We start from the raw sequence: 21,584 nt of genomic DNA on the forward strand, positions 1-21,584 counted from the left end.
GCGCCCGGCTGGCCGCCGAGGGCATCGAACAGGTGTTCCTGGTGCAGGTGACGGTGCTGCCCGAGTTGCTGGCGGCCGCAGAGTCGCCGCTGCCACCGGCCGACCTCTGCGTCTCGGCGCCGGCCGGCCGCGGTAAGACGCTGCCGTTCGTGCTGCCGCTGGTGCAGGCGCGGCGCCGCGGTGCGCCGGCCGCCGGGTGCGCGCGCTAGCTGTGCTACCCACACAGGCGCTGCCCGCTCAGGTGCCCGCCGTGTTCCGCCAGTACGACGCCGACACGCCGCTCTGCGTCCGGCTGCTGGGTGGAGACGCAGTGGCACGAGGGGGGGGGGGCACCAACTGGTGGCGGTGGGGCCACGCGGCCCGGTCTCCCTGGCTGATCGTGGTGAGCACTCCTGGCTGGCTGATGGATCACATAACCAGCGCCGAGGGCTTCCTGGTGATCGACGAAGCCGACCGGGTGATCGAGATGGCCGAGACGGGCTGGCTGAAAGCGGTGGAGCGGGTGGCGGCAGCCACGGCCCGCCGCCCTGCATCGCCGGCCGCCGCCGTCTGCGCGCCTCACCTGCCGCTGCAGAAGCTGCCGTTCTTGGCTACCCTGTCACAGAACCCGGAGGCCGGAGAAGCTGGAGCGAATGTCGCTGTTCCAGCCGCGACTGCTGGTGGCCGGCACGGCCGGCCGCCGTCGCACTGCCCGGTCAGTTCGTCGGCAGGTTCACCACGCCGGCCGAGCTGAGCGAGTTGTTCAACGTGGTGGCGCCGCAGCCGCTGAAGCCGCTGCTGATGCACAATTTGCTCCGACAGCCCGACTGGCGGCGCTCGCTCGTGTTGGTCAACTGGAACGAGGCGGCGCACCAGCTGGAGCTACCGCTGTCGGTGCTGGGCGCGCGCGAGGCCGAGTTCCCTGGGGCAGTGCCGGCGGGCCAGCGGCGGCGCGCGCCAGCTGAGATGCTGGTGTGCTCGAGGCTATGGCGCGCGGTATTGACGTGGACGCCGTGGACGCGGTCGTGTCGTACGACATCCCGGCGCTGTTGAAGGCACACTGCGTGCGTCGGACGGCGCGCGTTAGCCGGGCCGGCCAGGCGGTCACGCTAATGTTTGAACGGCAGCGCAGCCATTTCTAGCGGCTGATGGCGCAGGCGGGCAAGGTGGACGGCCGGGTGCGGGAGACGCCGGTGCCGCTGTACGAGCTGCGCCAGTACGAGGCGACCTACGTCAGTGGATTTCCACGCTAGCTTCTAGTTGATCGCTTTTTTCACCTTTTTTACGCTCATCGCTCATGAATTATTTTACATTTTAGAAATATTACAATGAATAGGTGTTTACCTTGTCATCAGCCCAGAAAAGTTTAAGTAAGTAAGGCGTTTTTAGTTGCATAATGTATATTTGTTCATGAACACGGATTTAACGTGTCCTAACTCCCAAATACTTCGATATTAGACCCGAGTTTTACAAACCAGTCGAAAGGCTTAGAACGATCATTTGGTTGGGGCGTAGCCAGACGGCTCGACTGGGCGTGGAAGCCGGCGAAAAGGTGGTCACCACGCGATCATCATGTAAAGCGGTCTCTGTCGGACGATTGTGTCCGTGCGCAACGAATGATCTCGGCACACGTGGACGAGTTCGGCAGGACGACATTGAGCGGTACTGGGCGCAGTCGAACGACGGTCGACGAAGCTAGCGCAGGTATTGTTACGAGCCGGACCAGTGTAGCGGGGCCGGAGCTTATATTGTTTGCTGTGTGGCGTTCCTTCGTCTTGATCGGGCCCGGCAAACGGGGCCTGCATATCGGCTGAAACCACCTAGCCGGGCAGCATGACCTCCACCTCGCCGAGGTGGGGCGAACGACCGCCCTCAGCCCTGCAATGACCGCGGTGCAGTTAATCTGGGTAGGTATCTTCCTGAGGTAAGACACTCCTCGCCTTGGCACAAGGCTTTATATAGGCCTTGGCGAATCCTTAGCCCTCTTGGTCCTAGAAGTAGGTGTAATGCAGTGCGCGAAGCCGCCTCGCAACACCGCAGTTCACTCGCTCGGCAGCGGAACTGTCCGTCCAGCTTCAGGTGGCGCCTCTGGGAACAATGTTTGCCGCTTCTTCACCACTCTTTTGACATCTAGGAAAGAGGTGCGACTCCCGGATCCGTCGGGAGCGGGTCCAATCTATTATAGTCCCCACTCCCCACCTCATAAAAGGTGGGAGTGGGGGTCCATACATTGCGTGCACGTTCGGCACGATTATTTTCTACAAGGTCCGACTAAAAGCAGACAAAAAGGTTAATTGCAAGTTGAAGGTATTGTAAAAATGAAATATAATAGGCTGACAGGAAAAAAGATCCCTTAAACGCACGCTTCCTATCGTCACCGTCATGAATGACGTAGGTTTACAATTTGGTGGTCTTGTATTGGCAAGTTTATTATGGTCTATTTTGTGGTTACAACTCTTAAAAATATATGTAATGTTTCCCAGTAATGATATTTCTAAATGTTTGTGGTATTTGCATTAAAAAACACGCTTAAATTTAATTGAAACATGTTTTAAATAATTTATCAATCTCCTTAACCATTATCGATATTAAAATATCAGCTGACTGCCGGCGACAAATATTTCCGGCCGATGTCGGCTGGAATTTTTTTGTTGGTGAAACTCGTGGCTGTGTGGCGGCTATTTTTTCGGCTGGATATTTTATTTCGGCGGCCGGCTGGTATTTTTTGGTAAAACTGGCCTCAGATCAAATGGCCGGCATGTTTGTCAAAGGATGATGCGGGTCAATATTTTCAGATGACGAGGCTACTCGTAAATCGCCCAGCAAAAGCCAGCCAAGCTCAACGATGATAGAACGAATTATGTGATTTTATCCATGGAGTCATGGAGTCTTTGCCATGGAGACCCACACAAAATAAATTTTCCTCACAGCATTGACGTAGACGATGTTTCAACCTAGAGGTTTCGAACATGGTTGAGAACTCATTGCGTCTTATTCGCTAAAGTCATAAATAAATGAAGCCATTTTCAGGGATCCTATAAAGCGATCTTATTTCTCCCATTACAGATATCACGCCATAAACACAACCGCATTGTCATGTAAAGAGTCGTAACTGTCATAATTTTACAGCCTTGACCATTCAATTCCACGAACAATATACGCTGCAGGCATTTGCAAGTTCGGTTTGCCGAATCATTCAGCACGCCTTTCTGCACGGCCATTACATTATTGCCTAAAGCTAAGAAAACGGTCGCGTAGGTCCAGGCGTTCCGTGACCTCTTGTCTGAGGTTTCACGAGTCCATTGGCGACGCTCGTGATGGCGGCGGCACTAACCGTGAGATGACAGCCCGGCACGTGAGCCGGCCGTGTGGCCGTTCGGGATGGCTCGGCTCGTCCGGCGGCAGACTGGCTGTGACCCCGGTGACCTCAGCAGCAGTGACCCCGGCCACCTCCGCTGCGACCCCATGATTCGGTGCAGAGGCGGAGTTGACCTATAACTCGAGCGGCGTGGTGACAGGCTGGGCTGAGGTCCCCCACATGCACAGCCCAGCGACAGGGCCCGGGCCGACGTCTTACTTAGCCCGAAAGAGGTGAAATCGAAAATCGACACACAGCATTGAGTCGGCTGCTAAGTGGAAGCCATTGAATTGACATTTAATGGCTAGCCCAAAATCAAATGACATCGTCAGAGTTCCAACAAAGCACACAGCCGACAATTCTATTCGATCTCATATCTGGCACTCATTTGCCGCTTCCCTCTCGTTATCCTGTCGGAGCTCCGACGCGCCATAGGTCACTGACCTGTGCAGTGTGCACCACGTGCGACGCTCCCCTTCCACCTTACCACCCACATCACCGTGACCGGTCATCCATCACTCGAATCCTGACCGGAACAGCGTCGTTTAGCCGCCCACGTCTGCGGCGCCGTCTCACAGCGGCTGGGACAGCCTCTGACCGACAGGCCGCCGCCGGCGGCGACCGGCGCGCAGCCAGCTCGGAAGGGCTCCGCTAATGCTGACGGATGGCGACTTTTGCGGCATCGGCGTGCGACACGACCCGCTTCAGGGCCCGTAAAGCGCAGAGCGCTGATTTAATGGCCTGCGGGCCGGCGACGCTGGCGGCTGAGGAGTCGTTAGCCGGCCGCCTGTCACGCCGGAGTGCACGGGGCCGCGCCGGGTTATGACCCGACAGGGGTGGCGGCGGGATGCTCATATGGGTGAGATGACAGGCAGATGCTTGAAGAGGTGGCTGGGAATAAGGACGGGGAGCAAAGCATGATACTTGAGGGCTCACAGAAATTGAATAGACAAGTCATTGTAAATAGCTTACATTTGAACTCGCCTCTCCGCGAATCACAAACAACACCAAGGGGGCGCTGATAATTCCCATCCAGCGCGCTGTTTCCCTGAATCTTGCCACCTGTTCCCATTCAGCAGTTCCCGAAAGCACTTCCAACTCTTGTGTGCCCCAGCTGTGGCGAATAGACGTCGCAGGTGAGCCATGCCGACTGGGGGAGCGAGTCCGACCGGGCCCGACCCAGAACTTTGTCAGAGTTGTGCTGTCGGCTGCTCCTTGGCATGGGCTGCGCTGCGAGCCGGGCGCACACGGTCGGTAATACGGCCCACTCGACTCATACCATAGAGCGGAGAACTTTGGCAGCGGCGGACATATACTGTGAATGGTAGGTCAAGTATATACTTAGTGAACTAATCCAGACAGGGGAAAACAGGTGTTTCCTTAGGTGGGATTACATCGCATTCATTCCGATGTTAGGATGCACTTATCGTTTGATATTCCATTATAATTATACGAGCTGAATTTTCGATCGGATAGAAGCTTGCTCTCATTCTTTTGTAGCTATAGCAAGGCAACATTTTATCTTTATTTGGGCCCCATTTGCTCGATTCTGATCACCGTAGAAGAAACGAAAATAGCAAACTTGCTCATATATTATCACTTCTAAAACGGATCACACTATCAAGAGCTCCCCTGGTAGCTGACCCCAATGAACCCGAACACTCGCGCCACACCGGATTGGGCTAGTCCCGCCACGCCACATGCATATCAGCACTCAAGGCGAGACCACTTTCGATGAGATGGCTGCAGCGTCATCGACCTAAGCCTGGGGACTCTGAGAACAGTGTCTGGTGATGAGCAGCCATGAAGGAGCCGCTGAGCGATGGCATATAGCTAGCACAAGATATTTTGATATACATAGTGGGAAATGAAAGAAGGCTGTCTTACAAAGGCTTGTGATTATGAATCTAAATTATTTATGAACGCTCAAATACGCATAAAAGCATAAAAGTTGACCGCAGTTTTTCAGTTCTTGCTGGATTCATATCAACCATTAGTTATGAAAGCGGCATATTAGAACCTAAAGGACATGACCATGTGTATCTTTAAGAAGTAGAACTTTAACTGTGGTTTCCAACACCAATTTTGATGTTGTTTGAATAAAATCAGCTCAGTAGTAGTAGTAGTAGTAGTTTATTGACACAGTCTTAGGTACTAGATGGATAAAACCCAGAAGACAAGTGTCCATTAAAACAGATCATATACAAAACATATTAAAACCGTCAAACATTTCATACAGAGAATCAGCGTCCATTAAAACTATACCTAAACACCACGTTAAAATCCGTCGCGTCATACGTTCTCACATGCCAGCAAAACTCTCTGAGAGTATATGGCCAAATCCTTTGGACTACTTTTCATCAAGCTTGCCAAACTATCAAAGCTCAGCATTGTAAAATTTCTCCTAAGTGGCTCAGTGATTGGGCAGTCTAAAAGTACATGCGCCTCTGTTTGCACACCGAGCCGACAGGAGCATAGCCTCTCTTCTGTTGGGATTCTAGCCCACCTCCCTGTCTCTATTCTAAGGCGGTGTGAGCCTAGCCTTAGTCGTGTAAGTGCTGTACGAGCCCGTTCTGAAACATTGTTAGTATATATCGGGTGAACCGTAAAATCAGCATTAAAATCGATGTATGTTTTTCTCCTGGAAGATTCAGACCCTGTTATTTTCATGTGTATGTTTTGAAGGCTCCGCTCGCGAATGGACCCTGGTGTTTCTTTCATAATATTACCGATATATGAGCTCGCGGCTGTGTTTGCCTGCCTGTTCAGTTGCATGGCAAAGTGAGCTGGGCTGCCTACAAAATCAGATCGGCTTGTGAGCTTCCTCAGAAAGGAAATTTGAATTTCTTGGACCACTGCTTTGCCGTCTGGGGAAGCTAGCTCTGCATGTACTAAATCGTTGCAGGTTTGGCTTCTTACAGATAATAATTGCTTTTGAGCCGTTAATATTGGGGAGATCACTGCTTGGAGGCAGGGGCGGCGCCACGAATTTTTGACTGTGGGGCACTATGGCGAAAAGGGCCCATGCATAGTGAAAGGGGCCCATTGTGAAAAGGGCCCTTGCACAGTGAAAAGGGCCCATACATTTATCATGGCGTAATTACGAGCGAGCGAGCGCAGCGAGCGAAGCGAAGTCTTTTCAATATAACGGAAAAAGCTCAGCATGAGCGGCCAGACCCGGCCCGGCCCGGCCCGGCCTGTAACGCTCTTGAGAGGCTTATATCTCCGCAACCGCTGGACTGATTGGCCTGCGATCTTTTTTTGTTGGGTAGTCCTATTCCTTCTACCCCGTAATTGTTTTCATACATTCTTCATACATTTCAGGGACCGTCGTGGCACGTGCCACGTGAAAAGTCAAGGGTGTTTTGCAAAGTAGTTTTGTAGTTTTGTTTTGAAAAATCAGGGTCTTCAAGCTGTTTTGCAAAAGTAGCAATTTTGAGAGGCTCATATCTCAGCAGCCGCTTGGGCGATTGTCTTGCGGTAATTTTTGTAGGGTAGCTGCATCCCTTCTACCATAGGTCGGATACTCTTGATCTATGTGAGTGACCCCTACTGCGCGTGCAAAATGCAAAAAGAAGAGGTGCCAAAGTTGTTCCCATTTCAATAACTCAGTAATTAATGGGGCGATTTCGCTGAAACTTGGCATACAGGTAGGCACCCACCACTCACCAGGCAATGCATTCCCATGTGTTGCGGTTAGGGTGCTACTGCACGTGCGCACGTGCAGGGGGCGCTTCCAGATCTCGAGAACGGCTGGGCCGATTGCGTTCAAATTTGGTACACGGATGGGGACCGGTTAGTAGGGTGCCGTGCAAAAGTCAGTTTGGACCCCGTTTGCACGTGCGCATCTGCATAATGCCGCTTCCAGATCTCAGGAACGGCTGGGGCGCTTGGGCGAGCCGTTCCTCAAGATACTCTTTTCGGAACGAGAAATGGAATATCTTTGCCTAGGGTGATCGTTGGGCCGTAAAATCTTCTGATTTGTGCTAGTCTAGTCTCAGCTCTAGCTACAAAACTGCTATTCCAGTTCAAAACACCATGTTAAAAGTGAATTATTTTCTTTAATGCAGCATTGCATACGTACTACCAACAAAGATAACCAGCGTTATTTGCCACATTTACGATCTATTTAAAATGCCTTCCTTTCGTCATGACAAAGATGCTTTGATAGGCTCATTGCTAGCCTGTCATTGATTGTTCATATTACGGAATATGGACAAGTTCCTACTAGTTTTTTTAACTACGGGGTCCCGGGTGCTACTGTAAACAGATGTATACTGCATACTGTACATATATGCAGTTGAACACCAACCACCTCACATTGTTCTAAGTAAATTTGAAAAGAGTTTAACGCTCTTGGTGTCTCTTGGGTTCAACCCAATTACTTGTATTTTCAACCCTCGCCCGCACATGGGGGGGGGGGGTGCCACCCCCACCAGGTAGTTTTTCTGCTCTGCACTAACTATTTGTAAAGCTAAAAGCCTGATTTTTCGTATAGCTGCTATTCTATCTTTTCTCAGCGTCCACTGAAAATTTCAAGTTTCTGTGGTTTCTGGTTTCGGAGATATGACCTTGTTCTTCAGGTCATGTCATGACCCAAATGATCAATACCCAATATCTTGCGTTGGCTATGGGTCTTGTGAGCTTTTGACACCTTGATTTCGGCTTTTTGACAGTCGTACCTCTCACCTATCATGAAACATGTTGTTCGACGATGTACAGATAGTGTCAGGGTCAGGGTCAAGGTCAACCTAGGTCATCTAAAAACACTGCGTTTTAGGCAAGCTGAGTTTACTTTTCGTGAAGTGTCTTTGACTGCATTTTTGGTAAAAGCTTCTCAGTTCATGATCTCATGTAATAGGGACACACAAACCAATCGGTGCACACATCAGCATACACACAGACACACACAGACAGTTGTATACAAACACATATCATTGACCTTGACCTAACTTGACCTGAAATGACCACATCCAGCAAAAACTTAAGCGGATAGTGTGACAAAGAGCTGTTCTAGCTGGCTTGGCACCAATACGGCAGCGTCATCGGTATATGATGGGCACTGCACGTCCTATTTCAACTGTGACTCCAAACAGCAACATTGTTTTAGTTTGACCTGACCTGGAAGGTCAATGACTGACACAATGAGGTAAAATTGGGTACCATTGGATTCGTCTCTTCCCAAAGAAGCTGTTGATCTTTACCGCGAAGCTCTATCTCCAGCAATGCCATCCGCCCATGTGCGTTCTAGGATGGGAAAATGGCATGTGCGGGCGAGGATTAAATGAAATATTCTCTGTCGTGGAGCTACAGAAAGGCCCTCTGAATACACAAGGCCCTCTGAGCGCATGAATAGGCCCCTAATCTCTTCATGAGGGCCCTCTGAGCGCATAAAGAACGCTCGACGGGGCCCCTCTGAGCTACAAAATGGCCCTGAGTACACGACAGAGTCCTAAGTGCATGAAGGGGCCCCCTGATCACTTGATGGGGCCTCTGATCGCTTGACGGGCCCCTGATCGCTTGACGGGAGCCTCTAAGCCACAAAAAGGCCCTGAGTACACGACAGGGCCCTCTAAGCGAATGAAGAGCCCCCTGAGCTACAGAAAGGCCCTCTGAATACACAAGGTCCTCTGAGTGCATGAATAGGCCCCTGATCTCTTCATGAGGGCCCTCTGAGCGCATAAAGAACGCTCGACGGGGCCCCTTTGAGCTACAGAATGGCCCTGAGTACACGACAGAGTCCTCTAAGTGCATGAAGGGGCTTCCTGAAGGGGCCCCTGATCGCTTGACGGGCCCCTGATCGCGTGACGGGGCCCTCTGAGCTACTGAAAAACTCTGATCATATAAAGGACCGCTGAACGTTTGGCAGGGCTCTCTAAGCGACAGAAGGACCCTCTGAACGCATTAAGGGCCCCTGAACGTTTGACGGGGCCCCTATGAGCTACAGAAAATCCTTTTCGTACACGACGGGGCCCTTTGAGCGCATGCAGGGGCCCCTGATTGTTTGACGGGTCCCTCTAAGCCACAGAAAGGCCCTATGAGTACATGACAGGGCCCTCTAAGCGCATGAAGAGGCCCTTAATCGCGCGTGACGGGCCCTCTGAGCTACAAGAAAACTCTCTGAGCATATAAAGGGCCCCTGAACGCCTGACAGGGCTCTCTGAGCGACAAAAAGGCCCCCAGCGCTTAAGGGGCCCCTGAACGCTTGACGAGGGCCCTATGAGCTACATAAAAGCCCTGAGTACACGAGAGGGCCTTTAAACGCATGAAGGGGCTCCTGATTCCTTGACGAGGACCGTCTGAGCACATGATAAAGGCCCCTAATTGCTTGAGGGGGCCCTCTAAGCTGCATAAAGGCCCTCTGAATACGCGACAGGACCCTCTGGGCTCTGAACGCATGAAGGGGTCCCCTGATCGCTTGACGGGGGCCCTCTGAGCTACAGAAAGGCTCTCTTAGTACACGATAGGGCCCCTTGAGCGCGTGGGAGGGTTCTCTGGGCGCCAGGCAGGAGCCCGCTGAGCTACTGAAGTCCCTGTTGATCTAAAAAGGCCTTTTGTCCGTCTAAGAGTGACCTGCCGATCAACAATGGGCCCTCTGTTGGCTTTTAGAGGGCACCGCTTATATGTATGACCCTCTGATCGCCGTCAGAAATTTCTGCTGATCTGATGAGCGCCATCTGTCTGTCTTTAGAGGGCCCTGCCGATCTAAAGAGGGTCCTCTGATTACTTTTAGATGGCACTGCTGATCTCAAGAGGGCCCTCTGTCAGCCGGGCCCTACCGATCTGTAGGGGCCTGTTATAATCTTTCAACATTGGCCTTTTGTTGGCATTAGTCATTTGACCATTGCTAAAACCTATTTAATGGTTTTAGAGGGCCATTGCACGACTACGAAAAAAAAAACTTGAAAAAGTTCAGACTGGGCTCCTGACTGTGGGGTACTGGGTATATGCAGTACCCCACAGTCAAATGACTGTGGGGTACTAGTACCCCACGTACCCCACGGTGGCGCCGCCCATGCTTGGAGGTTGTTGCACAACCAGCTCTCGCAGCCATACAAAACTGTGCTGCTCAATGCACTCTCAAAAACTAATTTTTTTACTGAAAACGGAGCTTCACTGTTTTTCTTTAAAAAGGAACCGAACTTGATCAAGTGACTCCGTTTCATGTCTATGTTTGTTTTCACTTGATCAGACAATCGGGCATTCATTATTTGAGAGCCTAAATACACGTACTTTTCCACATATCCTATAACAATGTGATCGTAATAAAACGGAACATCATCGTTGCTATTTACTGTCATAAACTTTGATTTTTCGGGATGAATCTCCATATCGATATCCTTCGCTGCCCGAATCAAAAGCGATAGTTTTTTGTCTAAAGCTTTTCTGGACGTTGCCAGGACAACTGTGTCGTCCATGAATAATAGACAATGCAGGTTTTTTAAATACGTGTCGTTACCAAATTCTTTCAAAGCCCTGATGGTGCTGTTAATGTAAAAAGTAAACATAGAGCAGCTGTTTGCCGCTCCCTGTTTTACTCCCGTAGTTGATTTGAAGCAAACGTTTCCTAACACGTTCTTGGTGTCTGTTAAACTACTCGCAATAGCTCGGAGATACCTTTTGCCACAGCCGTGATCTACTAGTTTCTGAAGAAGGGTCTTTCGATTTACCTTGTCGTAGGCTTTTACATAGTCTATGTAGGCTATATACAACACTTGCTTTGTTTTTCTTGCATATTCAATAAGTAGCCGTAGTGTAAACAACTGTTCAGCACAGCCCTTGCCTACACAGCCTCCCGCTTGTTCATCATCAGGTCTGAACCAGCTATTGAATCGGCTGTTAAGTACACTTTCATAGATTTTTACTAGAGCCCCTTGTATGCTAATACCACGGTAATTATTTGTATCACTCGGGCTGCCTTTTTTAAAAATCGTAAAAATCTTTGCATATGACCATTGATCGGGGTATTCACCTGAGAAAACTAAATCGAACAAAACCGTTAAAATATCCAACCATTCGCTTGATAGGAGTTTGAAAATCCCCGGAGGTACACCATCGATTCCTGCTGCTTTATTTCTATGCAATTTTCTAATCGCTGCATTGACCTCGGCCGGTGTGATTGGGTCGTCCAGAACGGGCACGTACATATCTGAATTTGGAATTTCCATGTCAGTATACCCGATGGGTGGGTTCAGTAGCTTCTCGAAATGTTGCCGAAAATCTTCATCGCTTGGTTTGTTCCTTTGGTCTCCTTTATACTCGAAATCTCCTTTCCAGTTAATTGAGGACCAAATTAACTTTGGATCATTCTTAGCGACTAATACCTGCCACCGCGCATGTGCATTGCTAATGGCTGTTGCTGGAGCACGATCGTCCACATGATTAGTCTGCCCCGCACGTTTACAAGCGTTGTACAGTACCTCGCTGAGTCTATTACTCAGTTCGCTAGCTGGGTTGTCCCCGCCAGCCAGCCCCGCTCCGTTCTGGTTCCACCAGGAAACCGGGTCCGGTAGGGCTGCTTTTACATCCTCTGAGCTTAAGGAATAAACATGCATGGGCCTATTTGCGATACTTTGTTCCGTACTGCTCTGGTACCTTCCCAGTAGCTTAGCTCTTTCTAAAATATAGTCTACGGGCAGTGCTGGACACTCGAGCGTGGCGATCAAAGCAGCGTGGTCACTCATAAACGGCGCATTTTGTGCTATATCAAAGTGCTGCATCAGCTGCAAAAGCTGTGACGAACAAAATAGCCAATCCAGTTGAGAAATCCAAGTTTCTCCTTTGCGGTACGTTTTCGCGCCCTTAAAACGCCTACATTTAAAATTCAAATGGTTAACAGGACATGCCCACTTCCATACTTGATCAGCGTGGCTCGTAATCAGTAAAGACGACGGAGACCCGCACATTTAAATGCAACTCAGGCAATCTGGCTGGGTTCACTGGGCCCGGCCGGTAACCGATGCTCTCCGTCTCAGTGATCTCAACGCATAAACTTCCTCCTGGCCAGGCTTCTGCCTCATGTATGGAAACAATTTCATAAAGGATTCCACTCCAATCGGGCCCAGAGAGCCGGCCAGTCGGGGGCCCGGTTGCCGGGCGCAGGGGTCGCGCGGCGCGCGCGGTCACCAGGTCACGATCGCCCCTCCGTGGCCCGTTGGACGGGCCGCCTTGAGTCAATCCGACGCCATCCATTATTGAGGAGGCGGCGTTGCGTATCGCGGGGGTTTCTGCCCGGCTGGGCAGGGCAGAGGCGGCGGATCACCGGTCTGTGGATCACTCTGCAGAGCGGCACCAACGCCGGCTGACCTGTCACTCAGACAGGAGCGGCTCGGACGCCGATTGTGCCGGCTGACTGATCAACAGAGAGTGCAGCACTTTTGGAAATGTCAGGGCTCTGTGACAGACAGAGTGGGTTTAGTCAGGTTTATAAATTTGTTTATTTCTATAGGCAGTCAGCTTGATCATCATAGAGAGATTATTGACAGAGCAGGGTGTGGCTTGTGCAAATGATACGTAACTGGCTGAAGTATAGGCTTTTCTCATTTTCTAGAAACATAAAATTATATCGACGCTTTCTTCAATAAAAAACAATGACAAGCCTTTTCTCCATTCATTCAAATTGACATTAGAATGACTGTTAAAACGTTACTGCAAAAACAGCTTGATGTTTTTAAAAACTGTCTCTGGTTAGGCCCAAAAATAGGATAGTTTCATTGTGCCCACAAACATTCGAGTCCCTCAGGTGGCTAGTGCTCGCCACAATTCACCGACCTCCATGCACAATATGCTGACTCGTCCGAATTCATTTTGGGTCACTTTTGGAGCCGGATGATTTACGGACCACTTTGGTCATTTGACGGCCGAGGCGGACAGCGGATCCAGGTGTCTCCTGCACGGCAGACAATGCCATTACCGGCGGAGACCACGAGGACGGCAGTCTCTTCCATTTGAGCACTTCCTGTAAGGCTTGGGACCAGTCACAATAAAAGATTGGATTTGACTATTTATACCCACAATTTGTCATACCGTGTGTGTATTTGGAGACTTTTCAAGCATGAATGGTAGCAGTTAGTCTATTTCTTTGTTGATTTGTAAGTGTCTTTTCAGAAGTATTTTATTCACTATAATTTCCTCTTTTATTTCTTGTTCATAGTTGCCTCCCCTCCTTCTACCGTCTGCCTGCCTGCCTGCCTGCCTGCCTGCCTGCCTGCCTGCCTGCCTGCCTGCCTGCCTGCCTGCCTGCCTGCCTGCCTGCCTGCCTGCCTGCCTGCCTGCCTGCCTGCCTGCCTGCCTGCCTGCCTGCCTGCCTGCCTGCCTGCCTGCCTGCCTGCCTGCCTGCCTGCCTGCCTGCCTGCCTGCCTGCCTGCCTGCCTGCCTGCCTGCCTGCCTGCCTGCCTGCCTGCCTGCCTGCCTGCCTGCCTGCCTGCCTGCCTGCCTGCCTGCCTGCCTGCCTGCCTGCCTGCCTGCCTGCCTGCCTGCCTGCCTGCCTGCCTGCCTGCCTGCCTGCCTGCCTGCCTGCCTGCCTGCCTGCCTGCCTGCCTGCCTGCCTGCCTGCCTGCCTGCCTGCCTGCCTGCCTGCCTGCCTGCCTGCCTGCCTGCCTGCCTGCCTGCCTGCCTGCCTGCCTGCCTGCCTGCCTGCCTGCCTGCCTGCCTGCCTGCCTGCCTGCCTGCCTGCCTGCCTGCCTGCCTGCCTGCCTGCCTGCCTGCCTGCCTGCCTGCCTGCCTGCCTGCCTGCCTGCCTGCCTGCCTGCCTGCCTGCCTGCCTGCCTGCCTGCCTGCCTGCCTGCCTGCCTGCCTGCCTGCCTGCCTGCCTGCCTGCCTGCCTGCCTGCCTGCCTGCCTGCCTGCCTGCCTGCCTGCCTGCCTGCCTGCCTGCCTGCCTGCCTGCCTGCCTGCCTGCCTGCCTGCCTGCCTGCCTGCCTGCCTGCCTGCCTGCCTGCCTGCCTGCCTGCCTGCCTGCCTGCCTGCCTGCCTGCCTGCCTGCCTGCCTGCCTGCCTGCCTGCCTGCCTGCCTGCCTGCCTGCCTGCCTGCCTGCCTGCCTGCCTGCCTGCCTGCCTGCCTGCCTGCCTGCCTGCCTGCCTGCCTGCCTGCCTGCCTGCCTGCCTGCCTGCCTGCCTGCCTGCCTGCCTGCCTGCCTGCCTGCCTGCCTGCCTGCCTGCCTGCCTGCCTGCCTGCCTGCCTGCCTGCCTGCCTGCCTGTCTGCCTGTCTGCCTGTCTGCCTGTCTGCCTGTCTGCCTGTCTGCCTGTCTGCCTGTCTGCCTGTCTGCCTGTCTGCCTGTCTGCCTGTCTGCCTGTCTGCCTGTCTGCCTGTCTGCCTGTCTGCCTGTCTGCCTGTCTGCCTGTCTGCCTGTCTGCCTGTCTGCCTGTCTGCCTGTCTGCCTGTCTGTCCTGTCTGTCTGTCTGTCTGTCTGTCTGTCTGTCTGTCTGTCTGTCTGTCTGTCTGTCTGTCTGTCTGTCTGTCTGTCTGTCTGTCTGTCTGTCTGTCTGTCTGTCTGTCTGTCTGTCTGTCTGTCTGTCTGTCTGTCTGTCTGTCTGTCTGTCTGTCTGTCTGTCTGTCTGTCTGTCTGTCTGTCTGTCTGTCTGTCTGTCTGTCTGTCTGTCTGTCTGTCTGTCTGTCTGTCTGTCTGTCTGTCTGTCTGTCTGTCTGTCTGTCTGTCTGTCTGTCTGTCTGTCTGTCTGTCTGTCTGTCTGTCTGTCTGTCTGTCTGTCTGTCTGTCTGTCTGTCTGTCTGTCTGTCTGTCTGTCTGTCTGTCTGTCTGTCTGTCTGTCTGTCTGTCTGTCTGTCTGTCTGTCTGTCTGTCTGTCTGTCTGTCTGTCTGTCTGTCTGTCTGTCTGTCTGTCTGTCTGTCTGTCTGTCTGTCTGTCTGTCTGTCTGTCTGTCTGTCTGTCTGTCTGTCTGTCTGTCTGTCTGTCTGTCTGTCTGTCTGTCTGTCTGTCTGTCTGTCTGTCTGTCTGTCTGTCTGTCTGTCTGTCTGTCTGTCTGTCTGTCTGTCTGTCTGTCTGTCTGTCTGTCTGTCTGTCTGTCTGTCTGTCTGTCTGTCTGTCTGTCTGTCTGTCTGTCTGTCTGTCTGTCTGTCTGTCTGTCTGTCTGTCTGTCTGTCTGTCTGTCTGTCTGTCTGTCTGTCTGTCTGTCTGTCTGTCTGTCTGTCTGTCTGTCTGTCTGTCTGTCTGTCTGTCTGTCTGTCTGTCTGTCTGTCTGTCTGTCTGTCTGTCTGTCTGTCTGTCTGTCTGTCTGTCTGTCTGTCTGTCTGTCTGTCTGTCTGTCTGTCTGTCTGTCTGTCTGTCTGTCTGTCTGTCTGTCTGTCTGTCTGTCTGTCTGTCTGTCTGTCTGTCTGTCTGTCTGTCTGTCTGTCTGTCTGTCTGTCTGTCTGTCTGTCTGTCTGTCTGTCTGTCTGTCTGTCTGTCTGTCTGTCTGTCTGTCTGTCTGTCTGTCTGTCTGTCTGTCTGTCTGTCTGTCTGTCTGTCTGTCTGTCTGTCTGTCTGTCTGTCTGTCTGTCTGTCTGTCTGTCTGTCTGTCTGTCTGTCTGTCTGTCTGTCTGTCTGTCTGTCTGTCTGTCTGTCTGTCTGTCTGTCTGTCTGTCTGTCTGTCTGTCTGTCTGTCTGTCTGTCTGTCTGTCTGTCTGTCTGTCTGTCTGTCTGTCTGTCTGTCTGTCTGTCTGTCTGTCTGTCTGTCTGTCTGTCTGTCTGTCTGTCTGTCTGTCTGTCTGTCTGTCTGTCTGTCTGTCTGTCTGTCTGTCTGTCTGTCTGTCTGTCTGTCTGTCTGTCTGTCTGTCTGTCTGTCTGTCTGTCTGTCTGTCTGTCTGTCTGTCTGTCTGTCTGTCTGTCTGTCTGTCTGTCTGTCTGTCTGTCTGTCTGTCTGTCTGTCTGTCTGTCTGTCTGTCTGTCTGTCTGTCTGTCTGTCTGTCTGTCTGTCTGTCTGTCTGTCTGTCTGTCTGTCTGTCTGTCTGTCTGTCTGTCTGTCTGTCTGTCTGTCTGTCTGTCTGTCTGTCTGTCTGTCTGTCTGTCTGTCTGTCTGTCTGTCTGTCTGTCTGTCTGTCTGTCTGTCTGTCTGTCTGTCTGTCTGTCTGTCTGTCTGTCTGTCTGTCTGTCTGTCTGTCTGTCTGTCTGTCTGTCTGTCTGTCTGTCTGTCTGTCTGTCTGTCTGTCTGTCTGTCTCTCTCTCTCTCTCTCTCTCTCTCTCTCTCTCTCTCTCTCTCTCTCTCTCTCTCTCTCTCTCTCTCTCTCTCTCTCTCTCTCTCTCTCTCTCTCTCTCTCTCTCTCCCTACCTCTCCATCTCTCTCCCCCTCTCTCTTCCTTTCACGTCCCTCTTTCAATCCCACACAGGTTCTGGTGGTATCACTCTCCTTCAAATCGATATCGGCACCATCCATTGTTTGCATTGTTTGACTAGCCCCTCCCCATTCCCCAGTTCCATCAGGCATCACAACCAACCATCATCTCTGACCAACCCCTGGTCCAAATCAACAATACGGTTGACCGTATTGGCTGGTCGACACCCGCGGGCGGCGGCTGTGGCAATTCGAAGAGTTGGGACGCTCATTTCGCGCCGCTCTGCTGCCGTTTCCTGTCTCGTGCGCCGTTTCTCGCCGCCAGATTGACACACAGTATCAGTGATCGTCGTGCGACGACGGTGGCGGCGGCGGCGGTGGCTGTGGCGGCAGGGATCAGCGCGGGCGGCTCCGAAATCCTGGCTGGAAGTCGCACTGCAAGCCGCCGGAGAAAATGAGACTGCAGTGGGATGGAAGGTAGTCGGCTGGCCATATCTTCTCTTGCCGGCGGCTAGCTTTATGGTTTGCGTCGCTGTAACATGTAGGTCACGCGACAGTCTGACTTGTATAACTCATTTGAAGCCTTCTTGAGAAATTCATAGGGATTAGCTAACCTAAGGGACCTGGATAGACATTTAGCGATGCTCTTTCATGACTTCAGACATTCGATTCGAATGACATATATGCGCTCATAACGATAGATCATATAAATAATGATAGTCTTGGAATGCGAAGGTATGCGAAGTTCGAGTTATTTACCAGCGATTTCATTAAGCATTTATTGAAGAAGGCCATCCTACAAGTGAAAAGCGTTTATAGCACATTTCCATTGAATGCTGGCGTCATGACTTCGCCAAGAACATAGAGCATATTGAGTGTGAAACACGTCATTTATTCTCAGCTCTGAGGCGCCCGTCATGTCATATTGATGACGTCATGCCTGACAAGTCAGCATTGATCCACTCTGCGCAATGGTTTTAAACATGTCCAGCTTTTACAAATGCAGGGATGTTTTTGTAGCAATACTGTCATAGTGTCATATTGTGTCATGCAGCTATTTCGGCTTGTTTATAATCTTATATTGCTTTTGTCGCATTTTTCATACAATTTTCAGTTGTGAAGTTTCTTCCCCTCCCCCCAAAAAATGCCACTTGTATATGCGTTTTCCATTGGTGTGCCTCTTGGCGTCCTATGATTTCTAGCACTATTACATATTTGGGCAGTGTACTGTTTCGTTCATAACCTTTTCAATACATGTTTTCTCTTGTGGATTGGTTTATCAGTGCATTAGTAAATCAGTTCTGAAAATAATCTTTCTTTCAGAGTTCTAGGTGCCTGGCAGATAACTATTGTTGCAGCAAAAAGTCAGAGAGCATGCATAGAGCGCTCCTTCACTCTTCTTGAATACCAATGTTATTTTTCCATTTTCACATACCCAAGGCAACCTCATCCAATCCCAGAGAAACCGAACTCGGAATGAATGAATGATATCATAATTACACCGCAGCCGCCCTCGGCACACAACTCACGGGCTGGCGCTGGCCCTCAGGTGGCGGCTCGATGCGCCGGGTACGAGGCAGCGTCACGACACACTGTGATAATGGCTCCGTGACGTGACGGAGTGTGACGGTAACGGTGACCGCCGCTCCTTGGGCACGATAAGTGCGCCGATAACGCACACGCGTTGCGTCATTACCGGTCTTTGGCGGTACTTGGACGTTCACGGCACGGCGGCAATCACGGTCACGGCACTCACGATGCCGACATGCAAGGAGGACGTGATGTGTGGTAATGAGTGAAAATGTTGAAAACATTGTATCGGATGCTGGCGAGAGATGTTGTTCTAGACGGCTTAGGTCTGTGAAAGTGATTTTTTTGTGATAAACCGACGTTTTCCGTATTTGGAAAATGCAAGAATGCATTCATAATTATGCACCAGAATATGAATGAAGTGATGAGGTATATTATATTACCAGCCAAGATATTTCCCGTTATATTGTCAGTATTAGGTAGGTATAGCATACTTTCATCCACTTGAAGCTCTGTTTACGAGAAGTCCTTTCTTACTCGTAGTATGAAAATCTCCCGTCCAACTTCCTTGATTGATTATCCGTTGCGTTGCGATCATTCGGCCCACATTGCCACGCCTGCTGTATACTAACGCCTGTGCTGGGCGATTCGGACAAGTTATGACAGTCACTCAATTTCCATTTGTCTGACGGCACTAATCCGGCATATGTGCATTACGCTGCCAGCTTGTGACAAACGCCGAGCTGGCGGCGGTCCGGTGGCACATGCTCACCCCCTGAGACCGACTTCCCCCCGACTGTCCGGGAGGGGAGGGACGGTCTGTCTGCCCTTCCCCCCGGTCCACTCGACCACAGTTTGAAATCGTTACAGCCAGCCCGGTGGAACGCCGTTCGTCCAACTAACGGCCGTTTGAGACTGTTCGTCCGTCATCAATCTTCGTTAACGGGCTGGATGGAGATCATTGGGTGACAGTCTGCATGTCAAAGGCTTAGCACAGATGAAACTGTGCCTGCCGACACCGGATATATAGCGACTGACAGTGTACTCGGGGCACTGGGTACGACACTGAAGAGTGAAGAGTATTCCGTATGCAGCGAGAATACGAGGGCAGCGCTTTTCGAGGAGCGCTGTGGCCCGAAGGTTTGGACTTTGAATTGTGAAAAACGCCCGCCCGCCGCAAAACGCAAACACCGCAAAACGCGCAAAACGCACGCCCGAAACGCCTACGCAAAGGTCGCGAAAAAATAAACAAACGCCCGCCCGCCGCAAACCGCAAATAAAAAAACGCAAAAACGCCGCAAAACAATAAAACCGCCCGCATCGCACGCCCGCTAACCGCCAAACGAAAACGCCTAAAAATCGCTCGCCCGCCGCCAAAAGCAAACACCGCAAAAAAAGCGGCCGCCAACCGCAAACAAAATTAACACCGCAAACGACGCAAAAAAAAGAAAACCGCCCGCATCAACCGCCCGCCCGCCCGCCGCAAAAGACAAACACAGCAAAAAAACACAAAACGCCCGCCCGCCGCAAAACGTAAACACCGCAAAACGTGCAAAACGCACGCCCGAAACGCCAACGCAAACGGCGAAAAAAATCGCCCGACCGCCGCAAACCACACAAAAAAGGCCGAAACGCCGAAAAACAAATAAAACCGCCCGCACCGCACCGACGCTAACTGCTAACCGAAAACGACTAAAAGTCGCCCGCCAGCCGCCAAACGCAAACACCGCAAATAAGCGCCCGGCCGCAGCAAGATAATAATTTATCAACGACTGGCATAGTGCATACCGTTAGGTTGGTCATTTTCGCAAATCAAAAAGATATCTGCAAAAATCTCCTAGATGAAAGCGCCCGAGTAAAAAACGGATGGCACGTGCGTGTTCCTCGCCCCCAACTTCCTTCAGGTCAATCGTCATTTGGGTCACATAACGCATTGACGACCGGCTGGGTGGAATGAACATTGCGCCAAGAAACGTAAGTATATTGTCAAAAAGAATCCCCATAATGGTGGATCCCAAAAGTTTGAAACTACCACTTTGACCCACTGGACGACACCTTAAACAGTTGCCGACCGGATGACACCCATTGTTTGGTCACCCACGCCATACTATGCATCATGGGTGCGCCGAAATGACCAAAAGTCCAAATTTCCGGTGTGCAGGGTCATTTTCAACGGCACGTGGCACGTGGTTCTGGACTTTTCCGGCCACTTTGCGACATACCCATGGGTAGTGCACCGAATGGTGGTTGATACGCATGGAAGAAAATGGGGGGTCGTTTGGATCGTTTTCGAGCAATCTGCCGTGGAACGCATTTTTTCATTGTGCCCATTGGCTTAACCCGCGCCCTGGTGGGGTCTGTTTATAACGCGACCTGGTGGGGGGGGGGGCTATTTTTTGCCCCCCCTCGTATCTCCGAAACTACTGGACGGATCCGCAAAATTCAAACGGCGTTCGAAAGGCCTGTCAAATTTGTCGAAGGAAACCAAATTTCATTGACCTCGGGGTCACCGATGACGTCACAGGTCAGGTCAAAGATGAAATTTTTCACCGTTCACGGGTCATCTAGGGAATGCGCTATAACACCGAAGAAAACGCATTTTGTCGAGAATCAGCGATAGGGCGTCAGTTGCCTAGTACATATATTGCTATAAGAGGTCACTGACATTACCAGGTCAGGTCACAGGTCAGGTCACCAAGGGTCACAGGTCAGGTCACATGAACCTAACTTTAGGTACTAAGGTTGTGCGATGCATGTTTTATGGCCAATTTTTCATTTCCAACTCAATGGTGTTGGTTATAAGACTATCAGGTACGGCTTAGGTCACTTTCTGGTGGAGGTCAGGTCAAGGTCAGGTCAAAAAAGGTCAAATTTCAAAGTTGATATTTTGCATTAAATGGGTATTGATTCGATGCAGCTCGTCACGGGGAGTCTAATGGTGGTCTTTGTTTTGCGCTACGAGGTCTAGAATTGCTAAAAATTGAGTTTGAAAATTTGACGTCATCAATTTTGAACAGTTTTTTCGCTGTAACTTGGCCAAAAAAGAGGTATCGATCTCAAATTTGGTATGTAGATAGAAGGCGGTAAGGACTATCACATATATTCCGGTTTTTTCGAAATTCAAAAAACTTTTTGGATTTTTCGGCCATTATAATCAAAAAATCTATTTTTTAATTTTTGGGGCTCAAAATCCAAAAATTTTAAAAATCCGAGATAGCAGTTTTGTAGCCCTGTTAATTCTACAGCTTTTATGTCTTTGTCGTTTTTCTGTATTTGCAAAGCTATAGGCCTGACAGCTCTTCCCGCGAAACCCTTTTTTGGGTCGAAAACGGCAGAACATGACGTCACTCTGACGTCATTTCCGGCCAACCTATCATAGCCTTTGGAAAAATTTTTGATCACAATGTGTAAAATTGATGTCCGGGAGGGTACTGAAAGTTTGGTGACGAT

This window comes from Amphibalanus amphitrite, unplaced genomic scaffold, assembly GCF_019059575.1.
Source record: "Amphibalanus amphitrite isolate SeventyFive unplaced genomic scaffold, NRLGWU_Aamphi_draft 001332F_arrow, whole genome shotgun sequence".
Taxonomy (NCBI): domain Eukaryota; kingdom Metazoa; phylum Arthropoda; class Thecostraca; order Balanomorpha; family Balanidae; genus Amphibalanus; species Amphibalanus amphitrite.